The sequence below is a fragment of the Orcinus orca genome, chromosome 14, assembly GCF_937001465.1.
Source record: "Orcinus orca chromosome 14, mOrcOrc1.1, whole genome shotgun sequence".
Taxonomy (NCBI): Eukaryota; Metazoa; Chordata; class Mammalia; order Artiodactyla; family Delphinidae; genus Orcinus; species Orcinus orca.
The window spans coordinates 39,642,477-39,658,568 of record NC_064572.1 but is presented as its reverse complement, the minus strand read 5'-3'; the positions used below and the strand labels follow the sequence as shown (position 1 = coordinate 39,658,568).

The window sequence follows — 16,092 nt, the reverse complement described above, 5'->3', positions numbered from 1 at the left end:
GATATTGCCCAGATCTCTCTAGTTGCACAAAGTTGCCATGGAAACTTTGTGCTACTAGAGAGATCTGGGAATATCTTCCCTTCTGAGAAGACTGTGGGGAAGTCTTTGGAAGGGAGGGTGGAGCATCCTTTCAGTGGCCAGTGTGGATCATGAGGGGAGCCTGTCCACTCCAAGATCTGACCCATCAAATCGAGATGGCTTGGTTTCTCAAACATCTCAGAGATTTGCCTAATTTCCATTTCACACTGGGCCATGTCAATGCAGTTTAAGAGTGTAGACAAATACTTTTCTGATTTTGTGGATAGTACAGAGTCCCTAAGTCTCACAGTCCAATATTGAAATACATTTCAGTAGGAACTAATGTTTTTAATCAGCCAATTAGGCTGGTTCACTTTGATTGCAAAGTCTGGATATCAGGGTGATTGCTAATAAGCCTCTCTGTGGTAGAGCTTCGATCTCTCTTTAGGAGTGGAGGCAGTATTTTATCTTGAAGCTTGGAAGAGCTGTAGGATTTTAAATCTTGTAGAGAACTCTTTTCCATCATTAGCGACCTACTTAGCTTGAGGTTAGAGAGACTTCCTACAGTCCTATGACTCCAAGGTTCTAATCTGGAGTACCCAAGTCAGGTATAGCATGTCTCAGCCCACATTCACAACTCCCTCTTGTGTTGCTGTCTCCCCAGCCAAGCTGTGAGCTTTTTGAGGGTCAAGTCCATGATTTGTAGTTTTCTGTATTTATTCCCCTTCATACATGGTAGGTGTTTGTACGTTTACCAAATAATTAAACCTCCTAAGGAAATAACATTAAGGTGCCATTTTGTTGAGTGAGTACTGGTCTTCCTGATATTCATGAGGAGCTATAATCTGTGGAAATTAGACTTGTGAGTAAGACAATAGTAGCTTGTACCAAGAAGAGAGAAGTGGATTATCCTCTCCTTTGGAAAGGAAAAAGGAGAAGGGAAGGGGGACTGATTTTGTTGGGCATCTACTATATGCCAGACAAGGTACTAGGAACCTCAAATAGGTCATTTCATTAAATGACACATTTAATTTCATTAAATCCTCACAAGAGTACTAGGGATATATGGCTGAAAATAGAGATTAGACTGAAAATAGAGACAAAAATACAGGTAAAAGTAAATTTGTGCTTTGAGTCTCTGGAACATGATAGTTGTTCATTCAGAATGGCCTGATACTACACGGCTGTGCTGCCTATGGTGGGCTTGACATATGCAGACCTCACATCCCAGGTGTGACTTCAACCGTTGCCAGAAGAGAGCCTTGCTCACCCCCTTAGAGATGAAGAATTGGTCAGGTTGCTGAAGGTGTCCAGGATTAGCACCCTGGTTATTCATGATCTAAAGGCCTTTTTCTTTTCATCATGCCCTCCTGCCTCCTTAAAGCCTAATGGAGAAGGTGAGGATTAGATTGGAAAAGGATAGCATATGTTTCTTCTCTGATGTGTGAATAGTGACCAAACCTAAGTGGTGAGAAAACGAAAGGAATTCATTTTCCAGGAGCTGAGGGATATAGTACTATGCATTAGGCATGAAATGCCACAGGCAACATCCATTCTTTCCTCTGTTTCCCTAGATGTGTATTTTTCAAAGACCAGCAGCCCTGAAAACAGTTGCGCTGATGAATACTTTACAGACTTAGAAAAAAAATCTCAGACACGATATTGGCTCGTTGTCACCATCAGCTTTTAATGCCATGTATACTTTTACACAGGTGTAATGCCCTGTACTGAGCATACTATGCCTGTGTCATTATAAGGCAATGACCCAGAAAGATAAAAGGCTGGCTTTGCAATTAGATGGTCCCAGACTCATTTAGTGGCTCAGACACTTACTAATTCCGTGACTGCAGGCAAAATACTCACCTCTGTAAAATGAGGAAATGCCAGCTACTCCATAGAATAGCTGGGAAGATGAAATGAGATAACTTATGTTAAATGACTTGGCTACATAATTTAATTCATGCTTTTTCTTTTTGCCTTTCAGGCTGAGAATTTTGGCAGGCTTGGTAAATCAGCTGTGGACTTGTGTGGTCCCAGGTTAGAATGCCGAAGATAGCTGGACAAAAAGAGGAAGAATCGATACCACACGACTTACGGTATGGGATGAGCGAAAGCAATATATGCCTGGATGTTGCTGCCTTCTATAAACAGAATTGATTCAGTAAGCAACTTTAATGAAAGGAAAAAGGGTTTCTCTCTCTCATTTTTTCTGCAGAGTTAAAATCAGGGAATCTGTTTTCAAGGGAAGAAGGAGAGGATATCAGTGAAAATAGAGAAGAGACTGAAAAGAGAAACAAAAATACAGAGAATAATAAATTTGTGTTTTTAGTTTCCCATATGTAAGAGTTGCTCATTTGGAAGGGCCTGATACTGCCAGGGCAGGTTGTATAAGGCGGCCCTGACGTGTGCAGTCCTCATATCACTTGATTTCAACCCTTGCCCACTGAAGGCCCAGAATTTCATAGGCAGGTGTCCTCCCAAGGCTCACTGTTCCTTCTCTGTGGTTTTGAGGACATCTGCATGAAAGCACAGACTCAGCCTCCTGCAGCTTTATCACTACTCCAAGTCACAGGATAGCCGTAGCCATAGCAACACCTTCAGTATTGCTAACCTGGGGTAACAAACTCTCAGGTAGGAAATGAGAGACAGACACATATTGAACCAAAAGACATCTAAGGAAAAAATGACTTCAAACATACCACCCCCTTCAACTCCAAACCTCAGTAGATAATAAATCAGCAGCAAGGAGGAACAGAGGAGGAAACAATGCTTGTTAAGCATCTCTGTACCAGACAGTGTGCTAGGGGCTTGTCTAGATTTTTAATGTAGTTCTGAAAATAATCCAATGAGGATGGTGGGATATTAACTTCCATTAGTTACACACAAGTAGAAGTAACAAGTTGTTAGGTTACTTGCCCAAGTGTACAAGCGTACAAGGGAAGTGGCAAAGATGGAATTGGTACCAGCTGTGTCACGTTCGTTCCACACCGTAAAGTTTGGTGTCCAGCACATGAACATTTTTCCTGACATTTCACTACATTGACTGCCATTCCCCCACCCTATAGTGGTGAACTCGTTTTCCCAGTCTCCTATTCTCTTAGGACCTAGTCTAGAAAACCCAGGTGTCACGGCCATAGTGACCCAATGCCCCAGAGGGAATTCAAGACCCTACTTGGTCCTACAATAAATATTTAAGGGCATCTCCATCCAACAAACACAAGTTTAAAAAAATCATCCCTTATATATGAAGAAAGGAAATGGGAACTCAAGAGGTTAAGATACAAGTTAATAGCCAAGATGTCAGATTTTAAATTAATGAGGGTCAGCTTCTGGCTTCAGTTTGGTAAGGGTCCTTTGCGCTACTGGGACAGCAGTGCACCACAAGGAACAAAACAGGAACAAAAAAGGGAGGGGTGAGGAGACTCTACCTTCTCATCTTCCTCTTTCTTATCAAAATAGTAGGTTTCAGTATCTGGAGACCTCTAGAATGAAACTCTGCTCTATGAGGTGGGACTCTAGGACATTTTTATCTTCCTCTTTGTGTTATTCTGTATTCCCTTAAGTTTTTATAATCATTATGCATTACTTTTATAATGGTAGAGAAAAGTTATATTTTAAAAGAAGAAAATATTTCTAGTAGAATAAAATATGGTGCATGCATGGTGAAACGCTCAGCACACCAGCCACACGATTTGCCTTAGTTTAAATGGACAACAGGAAGGGCTTGACCAGTATTTCAATAAATTGGTCTTGAGATCCTTATCAACGTTGATCCTTAGCTATCACTGATGTGATTTCAATGTGATTTAGTTTCAGGGGTTGTAGTGATGAAGTGTGACTCTGGAAGTTGGTACATTCAAAATCTCCTTCACCCACGGGACCCTGTGTGGGACAACTGAGATTTCCCTCCTCATCACTTCAAAACACACCTGTTCCTGTGCAGGACAAAGCCCAGGAGTGAAGGTACTTCCTGTTTCTGGGGCCAACTGGGAGATCATTTGCAATATAGAGGTGACAATATCAGGCTCCAGTCGAGGAAGAGAAAAATGCACTCAATATACACTGCTTGCATTCACCATGGCTGTGTTGCTCTGTGTTCAGAAATCAAGTTTCAGGGTATTAAGCTCTGTCTCTTTATCTGCATGAAACTAGGGAATGTGATACCAATGACATTTGTCTAATGCTCCAGCCATTCTGCTTAAGGAAATGCTACTTAACAAAGGTAAGGAAAATGGGAAATCTTTCATGAGAAGCAGTGAGGGAATATGGTCAACCACTCAGTTATGCTTAGCGTTTGCCTGGTTCTTGTGTTCTGAGTCCTGCTTAGTGTCAGCAATTGTTTCTGATTTTGAAATTCTAACTTCTCACTCTTTCACCTCTTCCCCTTCCATGCTATGTATTAGCCTATATGATTTTTATCCTGCTCTCTGCTACTGGGAATGAACTTATTTAAACGTTAAAGTCATAAGTATTGATTTTAAACTATATTTAAACCCACCTTCGCCTTCATTGGCTCTGTGGACGCCTCCATGATTTCTCTGGTTCCTGGATTCTGGCTTTTTCCTCACCCCAGTAGAGCCCCACAGCAGTGCTCCTAGAATGTTTGCCAATAGCACTGGCCCTGTAGAGCTGTAGCCTAGAGGCTGCCCTGCTGTGCTCACCTCTCTTCAATCACTTTCCCCTCTTTGTGCCCATCCATGACTCCGCCTGCTGCTTCTCCATGCCTGGTATGAAGACGAATATATCAGCATTTCCCTAAAGTAAACGCCCTTTGGTTAATTTCCTCCCACTTTGGAGTCTGTGGAATCAAAGTCTATTAAGGAAGAGTTTGGAAGGAACTGTTTAGAGGTCAGAGTGCCACACTTGGAGTCCAGTTCCTGTGGTAAGAGGAAGAGTAGGGAAAGATAGGGTACAGAGAGAGAATCAGAGCAAAATCCAGCTGCCTGGGCTGGTACCACACAGTGGGGACTCTGGGGACAGCACGCAGAGAACAGTTGGTATACGCATCAATGACAGTTTTCAAAAATATTCTGCAGTCTCTTTGGCCCCCTGGCAGTATTAATAATATATGACCAGTCAGATGTACATCTCTCAAGGAACTTGTGCCAGTTATCGATTTATTGCATCTTAGCCTCTAATTAACCCTTTTACCCTGCTCTATGGAAATGGATCTGGGACCTTTTATATAAAGTTTTGCTTTGCTGGTAAACACAATGCTAATTTTGATAGTACAGAGTGCTGGAGGGTCATTGTAGGGGAAAGAAAGGAGTTTTGCTTCCCGGTTCCAGTGCACTTCTTGGCAGGCTCCTGTAGAGGGTGTGGCTTCTCCACGTCTAGCTCCTGTGGCAACCAGGATTTCCCCAGCAGTGGGTACAATTTATCCAGCATCCTGGTCTTGCAGTGCACAGCAGATAGCAACATCTGGTGGCCGGCAGCTTCTCTCAGGTGTTTCTTAAGCGGTTTTGTAGAAGAGTGCCTCTAATGAGACACCTCCCTGTGAACAACTTTCTGGAAATTTCCAGAGAGTGGAATTCCAGCAAGCTCTTTGGACAGGTCACCACAGGACTTGTCTGCCTTTCAGCGAGCTGTGATTGTGCCTCTCCAACAAAGAAAGAATTGAGATCCTTTTATTCTTTGTTATCTCCCATTTAAAGACAAAAACTGGGTACTTGAGTTCAGTCTTATCACTTAATTCAAACTTTAAACGAATGGAACTATACTAACATTAATTTAATTTTTCTGCCTTGGGATCAAGACATGGCATTTCCTTTTGGGAAAAATTGATGGAAATGTGTAAGAGAATAGAATAGAACCTCTGAGCCGGAAGGAGAACCCCTATTCCAATGACTTCGCTTTGTAATGAGGAACTAGAGTGAAATGCTTTCACAGGGCACACGGTGGATGAGGTCAAGGCCTCAAAACTCACCACAGTGCCCTTTTGGGAAGTTATTTAAATTTTCCCAGGTGTTTTAAAATATATAGCCAGGAGTAAGAATCATAGGTCTAGATGGAAAAGTCAAACCATACACAGGTGCAGAAAGGAGGATATTTAAAGGATTTCCATGTATCTCATTTACTTTAGGTTTTCCACCTCGTTCTGACTTCTTTATATAATTCACCTTCCCCAGACTGCACTGATCAGGAGATATCCTCTGGGACAAAGTTTGTGGTCATGGTAACAAATAATGATATTTGATGTCTGGGATTTCCCTGGTGGTCCAGTGGTTAAGACTTTGTCTTCCAACGCAGCAGGTGTGGGTTTGGTCCCTGGTCAGGGAGCTAAGATCCCACGTACCTCGTGGCCATAAACCAAAATAACATAAAACAGAAGCAATATTGTAATAAATTCAGTAAAGACTTTAAAAATGGTCCACATCAAAAAAATCTTTAAAAAAATATTTGATATCTACCTGGTCACTTTAAATCACTAGAACTTCAGCCCCCAAGCCCCTTCTCCCAGTCTGTGGACTCCCAAGGTGACCCCATTGGCTCTCATGCCTCATCTTCACTGTGGTTAGCACCTCCTTTCCCTGGTTGCCCCGAGGCTCATCGTAGAGCCTTTGATTACTTCACTGATGTCTCATTCTTGGCTATACCTGTGGCTTCTGTCATGGCCTCATGGCTCAAGCACACTGATATTTTTATAGCAGGTCTTGGTTCAACCCCAGTAGACCCATGCTGAACTGGGGAATATGTGCTTCTCTGGACAGTGTTAAGTTTCTTTATTTGAAAATTCATTCCCAAACTTCCAAAACTCAGCTTGTCAACTAATTCCATGCCCCATGCATCAGTGGCCCAGATTTTTGAGCTTCAAATTTTAGCAAATTTTAAAAGGTACTTATATAGGGTGTCAGTATTTTACTAGACCCAGTCAAGGTATTGAGAAAGAAACGCTATTTAATATTATCATCTTTTCATAAAAGAAAAGATATTTGATCTTCAGAATATAGAAAGGGTATGATATTTAAATGAAGAACAGTTCTTAAAGTTCATAAAAGTTACTTTATAAAAAATGATCATATAATTCATTTTTTCTCATTTTCATGCAACACATCACAAACGGACTCTGGTCCATGAGCTCAAGTTTGGGAGGCAGTACTGTGCATTCTAGGAAACCATAGAGACTTTGGTTGGAGGATTACTTAGAAAATAATCTCATGTAAAGCTTTCCGAAGAACTGGACACTCTGAGTAAAACATACAGTGAGATTCTAGAGGAAAAGAAAGCGACAGATAGTCTGATCATTGGTAGAAAAACACACGTTGCCTCTTATAATTAGTAAATCTACACGGGGTGGCATGTGCCCTAGTATTGCAAACATTTGAGATAAACTTGCTTTCATTAGGGAATCAGAAACCTACAGGAATAGGGGCTCAAGACAACATTTATTTGGGAGAATAGTAATAAATAGAGTATTCTTGCATTTTGAGGTTTATCTCAGAATGCAAAGTTTTTTATATGATTGCACTAAATAATAAACATTTATTCATATGGAAGCAGGGCAAAGTGCCAGTTTTACCTTTTTATCTTTCTATTACCGATCTCCCTAACTGTGAACTAATTTTTTCAGCTCTTCTTATTTCAAATTTCTGCAAGAAAACTATGATCGACACCATTCACTTCATTGTGTCAAGTCAGGGATCATTGTTCAGCTTGGATGAAGTGCTCATCCTTTGCTCAAATAGCTGTAAAACTGGGACACCATGGGTCACATAAGTAGACAGAAAGGCCATATAATGGCTGAAGGACAGGTAGTTTTCCTTTAGAAGGGAGTGCGAGCAGGAAAGTAACATAAATAGCAGACTCTAGTACAGTGGTCTTAGCCCTTGTCAGACATTAGCCTAAATGCATTCAGACTTAAATAATCCATGAGATTCATTACACCCTCAAGCAAATAGGAAATTTGTTAACCTCCTCTGCTAGCCTGACCAGGTATTTCCAGAATCCCAAGGGGGTAATGGAGAAGGAGATGAGGTCTGGAAATCTAGCTTAGATATACACCATAGAATGAAAGTAGATTTACTTGACCTTTTACATCAGAAAAACTTTTAACTGATTCTTTTTCCTTAAAGAAATTTTGGATAATCTAGGTTAATCAAGGTAAAGATTGGTGATTCTTGAAATAAAGACATGAAGGATCTAAGTAAATGAGATTTTCAAAGTGTATATAAATTGAGAAGGATGTGCTAATGATGTGATATCTGTTCACTAATGTCTCGATAGTTATTGAAAGCACACTTTTATGCTTTTCTAATTAGGATAATATTTATTTTATGAGACCCATAACAAAAGCTCTGCTGTATTGACATCTTTGGTAAATTCTTAACATAGTTGCCATAAGGTCCCACGAATGGAATTTGTTGTGAGCCCTTCTTTTAGAATTTTAGGAAGTTCAGAGAAGCAAGAACTAGAACATTTTTATGTTTTTGTATGTGTTGAAGAAAGAAAATTGCTGTCATGTTACCAATAATATAATGAAAGTCATGGCCCCAAAGTGTTAACTGTAATGGAAAAAAAATGTAGAATGGTTACAAAAAATAAAACCATGAGATTGACAGTGAAGGAAGCTGAGTTTCAGCCCCAGGATGTATCTGTATAGCTGTGTATACTTGCATGAGACATTTATCCTCTTTGGGTTTCCATTTCACAAACACTGGAAACAGAAATAAACAAAAACTCTTTCACACTGAACACGGGATATTCCTATCTTTCCTGAAAAGGGAGGAAAGGAAAAAGTACATAAAATAGGCAAAGAATGAGAAAATTATTGATCGATGAATTGGAGAGTAAAAGAATGAAAGATAAACAAAAACAAAAGGAAAGGGAAATAGGAGAAGGAAATCAGACTTTATATGTTTGTGACTTGCCCCAGATACAGAGTGCAAAAGCCAGCAGCCCTGATGGAGATCCTGACTCCTTCACTCATTAGCTTTGTGACCACAACCAAATTCCACCGATGCCCCTGAGACCTCAGTCCCTTATTTATAAAATAAAAGCGGTAGTTGAGATGATTTACAAGATACCTTCCTGATTTATGACTTATCTTTATATAACTGTAAAAGGGAAAGATTTCATTCTATTCACTTTAAGCTGCCAGATACCAACTGTGTCCCTGTAGTACTGAGATGCAAGCAAACCCGAAATGCTTTCATGGCATAACTATGCATATGCTCATGGATACCCTTCAATACCCCTATGTACTCTCATTCATTAATAAAATATCAAATCTGCAATTTCTGTAATTACTGTTTGTTTAACTGAGGAATGCATTTGCCAGGAAGGCACTGCCCGGACTTGAACATCAGGTGATATCTGTGAGCAGCCCCTCAGCTCATCCTGACCAAAGCTAGACCCTTGCCCTAGCTGCGCCTGGCTTAGGTATTAAAGCAAATGCAACGGAATCACATGGCTTTGGAGACTTTGCCCTGTGGAAGGTCCTTCTCGTTGTTTCCGGTGCCTGGGGCGGGCAAGCAGGCTGTGCATTAGCAGCCGTGCTGAGACAGCAATTCGGCACTCACAGACAGATCTGGCTCAGTCTCCAGTAAACATCTGCCTTGCTGTTTACTTTTATGGGGATTACCACCTTTGTAAGGCAATGCTGTTTAAATATCTGACAAGATCCTTAGAGCAATATAGTGGAATGGAGTGGGGGCTCATGTTAAGGAAAATGACCTGGTTCACATCTCAATCACTCAAGCTGAGGGATCATGAACTAATCTCTAGGCAGCTCTGAACCTCTCTCTTCATCTGTGAAGTGGGAATAATAGTGATGAATGCTCAATTTGTTTCTAGCATTTTCATAATCTCAAAAACCTCTCCAGAGGGCAAAAAATGATGCAAAGACTTTGAATCAGAAAAGGAAACAGATTCAAAAGGTTCAGACAGAACAAACAGCTCAGCAATCCAGTCATGATGGGCACTAGGAACATTAACATAGTGTTTACACATTATTTTCCTCTTCTCTCCATATGTACATTTTTTTCATTTCAGTGCTCCCTTTTGTGTCCTCAACTCCAAATTTACTCTTCTGGAATTTCTATTGCCTTAAAGGCCAGAATCAAGTATGGCTAATTGTGAACTATGCCTAGGGGATTCATGACCCATCCAACATTATCCTCATAATAACAGCTCATGTTTACTGAGGTCCACTCCGGGTCTGCCATTGTGGTATTTAGGTAGATGGTCATCTTATTTAATCGTATTCCCATTCCCATGAGCAGTAAGTGTAGTAGTATCAAACAAATTTACAAATTTGCACGTAAGAAAACTTGCCTACAATTGCAAGCGCCTAACAATTTCCCCAGACCTCTCTCCATTGCTCTCTTCTTACTCACTCCTGTTCTTCACCTTCCCACCTCCTCACTCTGTATTCCATCTTTACTACCTTTTTTTCATTATTCTGGGTTGATAACATCTACAGACTTCTTTTGGCTTCTTGGCCATTGGCTTTCTTCTCAGGCCTTGACTTCATTCTTTCCCCTGATTTACAGATTCCATGAAGTCTTGGGTAGAAAAATGATCTATTCCAACCTTAGAACTATAAAATCTATGAGTCAAGTTTTTGCATTCTGTCTCTCTAATTAAAGCTTCATTGCCTAATCAGTAATAACTACCAGTTTTTGAGGTCTCAGTGTATAGGAGGCAATTTTCTGAGAGCACTGAACTTACATCGTTTCATTCAGATGTTATAATAACCCTTTAAAAACGATTCTGTTATTTTACGGAAGCTCTTAAACCCTAATACAGTTAGTGAATGACAGAGTCAGAATCCTAATCAAGGTCTATTTGACACCATTCTAAATATAACCTTTATAGTATGTTAATCTTAAACATGTTTATCCTGATTGCTGATCTCACCCTATATCATGGTTCCCTGATTTTATTCTGGATTCCAACTAGAACTGAAGCCAGCCATAAAGTTGATCCTGTTTGTTGGAGTCATAACCTTCTCACTCAATACCTTTGTGCTAATCCCTCTACCTATGCAAATTAAAATGCTGATGATTTATAAAATCTGTTAATTTGGGACATATACAATCTATATGTATTAAAATATTATCGAAGCCAAGTGTTTCATTTTTTGAACTTTGTTGAAAATTTGATGAAAACGCCACAACCACAGATTCAAGATCAAACCCCCCGACAAAAGGCACATGATACAGAATATAAGGTTGAATGCAGACTTCTTGTCAGAAAAAATTATGAGCAAGCAGACAGTGGAATATAATTTTTTTTAATATTTTTGAGATATTTTTAAATGAGGTAACATTGATTTATAACATTATGTAAGTTTCATGTGCATAACATTGTATTTCTAATTCTGTATATACTATAGCGTGCTCACCACCAAAAATTTAGTTTCCATCTGTCAGCATACAGTTGACCCCTTTCATCAATTTGATCCTCTCCCCACTACCCCTTTCCTTCCGGTAACCACTACTCTGTTGTCTGTATCTATATGTTTGTTTCTGTTTGGTTTGGTTTATTCATTTGTTTGTTTGTTTATTTTTAATATTTCACATATGAGTGAAATCATACAGTATTTGTCTTTCTCTGTCTGACTTATTTCACTTAGCATAACACCCTCAAAGTCCATCCATGTTGTTGCAAATGGCAAGATTTCACATTTTTTATGGCTAAGTAGTATTCTATTGTTTATATATATCCATGCATCCATCAATGTGCATTTAGGCTGTTTGCATACCTTGGCTATTGTAAATAATGTTGGAGTAAATATAGGGGTAAATATATCTTTTTGAATTAGTGTTTTTGTATTCTTCAGATAAAAACCCCCATAGGGAATAGCTGGGTTATAGAATATTTCTATTTTTAATTTTTTGAGGAATCTCCATACTGTTTTTCATAGTGGTTATATCAATTTACATTCCTACCAACAGTTTATGAGAGTTCCCTTTCCTCCAACACTTGTTATTTCTTGCCTTTTGGATAATAGCCATTCTAACAGGTGTGAGGTGATATCTCATTATGGTTTTGATCTGCATTTCCCTAATAAATTAGTGATGTTGAACATCTTTTCATGTTTCTGTTGGCCATCTGTATGTCTTCTTTGGAAAATATGTCTATTCAGCTCCTGTGCCCATTTTAAAATCAAGCTGTTTGGTTTTTTGTTGTTGTTGATGAGTTGTATGAGTTCTTTATATATTTTAGATTATCAGATTTATACATTATCAGATATATGATTTGCAAATATCTTCTCCCATTAAGTAGGTTGTCTTTTCATTTTGTTGATAATTTCCTTTGCTGTGCAGAAGCTTTTTAGTTTGATGTCATCCCAGTGAACTAGAAGAAAGAGGAATTAAGAAAACAATCTTATTTATAATAACAACAAAAAGAAAAAAATATTTAGAACAAAATAAATTTAACCAAGGAGGTAAAAACCCATATACTGAAAACTATAAGACATTGTTGAAAAAAAATTAAAGACACAAAGAAATGGAAAGATAGTCCGTGTTCATGGACTGGAAGAATTAACATTGTTAAAATGTTCATGTTATCTAAAGCAATTACAGATTCAAAGCAGTACCTATCAAAACAAGAAAATGTTTCATAAAATAGAACAAAAAATTCTAAAATTTATATGGAACCACAAAAGACCCCAATAGCCAAAGCAATCCTGAGAAAAAAGAGCAAAGCTGGAGGTATCACACTCCCTGATTGCAAACTATATTACAAAGTTATAGTAATCAAAACACCATGGTATTGGTAGAAAAACAGGTACATAGATCAATGGAATATAATTGAGAGTCCAGAAGTAAACCAACATATATGGACAATTAATTTACAACAAAGAAGCAAAGAACATACAATGGAGAAAGGATAGTCTCTTCAAGAAATAGTGTTGGAAAAACTGGACAGCCACATGCAAAAAAAATGAAAATAGAACACTATCTTACAGCATATACATAAATCAACTCAAAGTGGATTAAAGACTTAATGTAAAGTCTGAAACCATTAAACTCCTAGAAGAAAACATAGGCAGTACTCTCTTTGACATTGGTCTTAGCTATACCTTTATGGATATGTCTCCTCAGGCAAGGAAAATAAAAGGAATGTCATCATTAAATTGCTGCAAGAAAATAGCCTCAAAATGAAACCTTGAATTCTACACCCAGTGGAGATGTCTTTTAAAAACAAAAGTTATCACTATAGACTTAGTGAATGGCTAAAATCTGACAATTCCAAGTTTTAGCAATAATGTAGAGCAACAGGAACTCTCATCCATTACTGGTGGGAATGCAAAATGGTACAGTCTCTTTTGAAAACAGTTGGCCAGTCTTTTACTAATCTCAAGATGGTCTTATAATATGATCCAACCTCATGTTTCTAGGTATTTACCCAACTCATCTGAAAATTTAAGTTCACAAAAAGTTTTCGTGGAAAAGTTTATAACAACTTTTTTTCATATCTCTAAAAATAAAACAACCAAGTTGTCTTTGAATGGATGAATGAATAAACTGTGGCATATTCATACAACAGAATACCAGTCAGTGATTAAAATGAATAAGGTTATGAAGCCACACAAAGACATAGATGAATCTTAAGATAGAGGCATTTTATAGTCACTCTTACTGTGTATGTCATGATTAATATATAATATTCCTTCTAAGCCTAGTTCCAGTTCAAAATCTTCCTACTACCAAAAGCGATTATTGATTCTTTCAATTCAAATAGTATCTCCTCCCTCTGAAACCCCAAAGCAATTATCTGTTCCTTTACTACAAAAACCAAAAACCAAAAAACAGGAGAGGAGAGCTAAATGAATTTAGGTGAAGTCACTTGGGCTTGAGTTCAAATGCCAATTCTCCCATCTTGTTAACTTATTCTCTTTATTAACCTCGCTGAGCATACCTTATGGTGCTGCGGGGGGAGAAAGTGAGGTAATATATGCACAATGTAGAGCCCTGTTTGCCATGATAAATGTTCGATGGATATTACTTATTATTATCTCTCCAAAGTGGATTTTAAATGCCTGTGGGCCAGGACTGTATCTTCCATTTCTTCTGTTTCCACCACAGTACTTAGCAAGTTGATGAACTTACATGGTGCTCAATATGAACAAAAAATGAATGAGCATAATGTTTTAGATTCCTATCACTTCTGTAACAAAATACCACATGATTAGTGGCTTACTACAACACAAATTTATTATATTACAGTTTGGAAGTGAGAGGTCCAAAATGGATCTCTCGGGTCTAAAACCAAGGTGGCAGCAGAGCTGTGTTACTTCTGGAGAATCTGGGAGAGAATCATTTTCCTGCTTTTTTTCAACTTCTAGAAGCTGCTCATGTTCCTTGGCTCATGACCCCTTCCAGCTTCAAAGTTAGAGCGGCCAATTGAGTGTTTCTCACATTGTATCACTAAGCCTTTTGCCTCCTTCTTCCGCATGTAAAGGACCTTTATGATTACACTGGGCCCATTAGATAATCCAGGATAACCTCAAGGGTCACTGGTCAGCAACTTGAATTCCTTCTGAAACTTTAATTCTCCCTTACCATAGAATGACATATTTACAAGCTACAGAAAATAGGATGTGAACATCTTTGGGAAGTCATTATTCTGCCTACTACAGTAAATAATTCCATTCTGATGATGTATTGCTGGGTAAAGGCACTAGGGACAGGGAGAAGTTTAAGAAGGCCATGCCCACAGGTGAGAATGTCAAAGATTTGTTCAGGAAAAGATGGGTAGTGTAATGATGGAGTTTGCTCAGGGGTTAGAGAGGGAGGTGGGCAAAGCTGAAGCTGGAGCAACAAATCAGGACCAGAGCATCTTCAGGTGGCAGAAAGCTATCGGCTCTCTTTGTGGAATGACCAGATCTATGAAACAAACACATTGCTGGTATTTTAGGGAAACCACAAGAGGGTGGTTTTGAGGAGGAATAAGAGGCAAAGACAGGCAAGCAGGGAGTGCTGAAATAATCTCACAGTAAAAGATGATAAGACACTGCCTGACGATAATAGTGGAAAGGGAGACATAATAAGAATTTGAAAGTTTTTTTGTTGAAGAATCAACTGACACTGGTGGCTGGAGGCATGTGTGGATGAAAGTAACTGTAATTTCCAGTTTGGATGTGACACTGTTTTCCCAGTCCTTTCTCCAAGGAGTCTGTCTACACTTGCTCGTATAACTCGCTACGAAGCAGCATGACCGAGATTTCCAGGCCACGACACTGAAGCTCGGAGTGAGGGATTGGCAGGCTGGGGTGCTGTGTGCTTAGTAACCACACTGATGGTTGTAGCAACCGAGGCTGTTCTCAGCTTTCAGTCTCTCACATTTCCTGCCAAGACTATTTCTTGGATTAAATCTTTGAGGTGACAACTTGTCTTTTAACATATCAGGATATTTTTCTAAATGCCCACTCCTTTCTCTGTTAACCTGCCACTGTCAAATAAAACTTAAAATTAGTTTTTCAAGAGCAATAACACAGAGTGAAGTTTTTAGACTTGGCGCTAATAATCATTGTCCTAGTCAGCTTGGACTTCCATAAAAAATAATATAATAGCACGGGGCACAATGTTCAGTATCTTGTAATAACCTATAATAGAAAAGAAAAAAAATATATATAAATGAATCACTTTGCTCTACACCTGAAACTAACAGAATATTGTAAATCAACTATAGTTCAATGAAAAAAATACTCTATGGACCTAGAGACTGTCATACAGAGTGAAGTAAGTCAGAGAGAGAAAAACAAATATCGTATGTTAATGCATATATGTGGAATATAGAAAAATGGTACAGATGATCTTATTTGCAAAGCAGAAATAGAGGTACAGAAGTAGAGAACAAACATATGGATACCAAGGAGGAAGGGGGGGGGTGGGATGAATCAGGAGATTGGGATTGACATATATACACTACTGGTAACTATGTATAAAAGAGATAACTAATAAGAACCTACTGTATAGCACAGGAGACTCTATTCAATGCTCTGTGGTGACCTGAATGGGAAGGAAATCCAAAAAAGAGGGGATATGTGTATAAGTATAGCCGATTCCCTTTGTTGTGCAGTAGAAACTAACACAACATTGTAAAGCAACTATACTCCAATAA

At 38.8% G+C, this 16,092-nt stretch overlaps 1 long non-coding RNA gene across 1 annotated transcript in view; it reads left to right on the top strand.

Moving 5' to 3' along the window:
• LOC117202536 (uncharacterized) overlaps positions 1 to 16,092 on the top strand; it is a 325,904-nt gene that overhangs the window by 168,786 nt on the left and 141,026 nt on the right. Inside the window, exons 2-3 of the long non-coding RNA XR_007471383.1 lie at positions 2,003 to 2,114; positions 3,829 to 3,981. This is a non-coding gene — a long non-coding RNA (uncharacterized LOC117202536). The remainder of the gene's footprint in view (positions 1 to 2,002; positions 2,115 to 3,828; positions 3,982 to 16,092) is intronic.